The sequence below is a fragment of the Echinops telfairi genome, unplaced genomic scaffold (assembly GCF_000313985.2).
Source record: "Echinops telfairi isolate 266 unplaced genomic scaffold, ASM31398v2 ScPeMD7_7410;HRSCAF=8448, whole genome shotgun sequence".
Classification (NCBI taxonomy): Eukaryota; Metazoa; Chordata; class Mammalia; order Afrosoricida; family Tenrecidae; genus Echinops; species Echinops telfairi.
The window spans coordinates 16,497,799-16,500,006 of record NW_022111310.1 but is presented as its reverse complement, the minus strand read 5'-3'; positions in this window follow the sequence as shown (position 1 = coordinate 16,500,006).

Here is a 2,208-nt window from a genome sequence, read left to right as displayed (position 1 = left end):
GAGGACTGGGCACACACTTGAGAAACAACGTTACTGTTTCCATGGTTGGACAGGAAGGACTAGGGCACAGTCACTGAAACATCATGCCAAACCCAATGGGTGTCTTAGGAGTCCAGCTGCAAAGGCCACAGGGCGACAACTGGACCAGTAGCAAATGAGGTTTTGCATTGTGCAAATCTGCTGGACAAGGCCTCTTTGCAGTGTCAGCAACAAAGATGTCCCTCATCTTGAGGGCTACGTTGTACCTGCCCCAAGCCATGGTATGTCCCATCCCTTTAAGTACAAGTGACATTGGATCAGAAGGCTGAAGAAGTATTGACGTGATTGAATTCTGGTGCTGGGCAGGCATATTAAAAGTGCTGCAGACTTCCAGTAGAACCACTAAATCCGTCTTGGATGAATCAGGAAGGCTCCTTTGATGTGAGAACGACGAAACGTTATCTGACATCCTTTGGACGGGTTTTAGTGGAGACCAGGGCTTGGTAAAACAGTCGGCAAAAAGAACGCCCTCGATGAGGTGCACTGACACAGCAGTGCCTTAGATCACGGCAGGTGGTAGGATGGTCCAGGGCCAGGCAGTTTTCACTCTTGTACACATGTTCGCTACAAGTTTCATCTGACTTGATGGTATCTAACATCAGCAAGAAGAGACCGATCAGCATGCCTATTTCGGGGGAAATTAAGAACCCCAAACCCCACAATATCCCTAATCACACTCAAGTAGAATTTTACTGAACCCAATGAAACAATAATTGCAGAAGTACATGGACAGGGAACTGCCACACTTCTAAAACAGGAGGTGAAACTGGCAATAGCTTTGCTAGAGGTAGATGGATCTTGGCTGAGAGCAAAGAAGGTCAGGAAAATGTTTGTTGTTGTGGGGGGTCATCGGGTTGCTTCTGACTCATAGTGCCTCTTTGTACAGCAGAGTGAGATGCTGCTGGGTCTCATTCTTATATTCGAGCCCATTGTTACAGCCACGGAATCAACCTAGCTCATCACGGGCCTTCCTCTTTTTCTCCGCCCCATCACGTACCAACCATGATGCCCTTTTCCATCCCCTGGTCTCTTTCCAGGGGCTAGCTGACACTAAAATCAGAGCTAAGGGGAGAACAGGGTTGAAATCATTGAGAATGTCCACAACTCTCATCTCCATGGAGGGGTGGGGCATGAGGTGTGTGTGTGTGTGTGTGTGTGTGTGTGTGTGTGTGTGTGTGTGTGTGAAGGTAGGTGACTGGCTCGTTTGTAACTATCTTCCTGCGATAGAAGCTTGAGAAGGTTTTATGGCTTCTTTGGACCAAGGCAATTAGTAAGCGCAAATTATGACGTGAAATTAGAATTTGCGCTATGTGAACGGTGCTATTACATCCTTCTGTTGGATGCAAGGGGCTCTCTAAAGGGTCAGGTTGTTTCCTGTCTTTGAAATCTCACGCATACATCACAGTTTGGTTTCGTACTTCCTTGGTGCTGAAAGTGTTTTTGCTCTCTGCTGCCTTTATGGGGGGGGGGGAGGTGTGCGGAGTGGGGAATGGGTTTTGTTCAGTATTTCTCCAACACCGACCACCCAGAGCAGCACACCGCCTGGTTTTCACATCATGAACGCTCAGCATATAATTGTGAAATTAAGGAAAGTCGTGAAACAGCACTGAGAAGTTATGCGCTACTCTAATTGCCTGACTACCTATAGAAATACCTGCCCCCCATCCCAACCCCAAATCTGGGTTCTCCTTGAGGAGTTGTGTGTCCACTTGGCGTGTTACCGCATGTTTCTTACTGGTCTCAGGCTCTCCGTATGTGGAAGGATTTGCCATACTGTAAAACGATGTCACTTCCCCGCCAGACCTTCCTCCTTCCCCTGTAATTTCTTTTAGGGATGCGAGCAGCTCTTTGGAGCCTGCGGTAGGCACTGCAGTTCTCAATTTCTAGGCAGCCAACAAAAATCAGAACAAACGCTTTCTATCAGTGGATTACGACGCAGAGGTTTCTGAGGATCAGACAGCCTCGTTTTTCTCCTGAGGAACAGCTTCAGGGTTTGAACCGCAGACCTGACAGGTGACCAGCCTGCCGACCAAGTTCTACCGTCTCCAGGCGGTAAGAAGGGAGGACGGAGATGGCGCTTCTGGCACCGCCACTTCCCAGCAGCACGGAAACGAGGCTCTTGGGGCCCCGCAGCATGGCCCAGGCACCTCCCGGGACTCAAGGACCCCC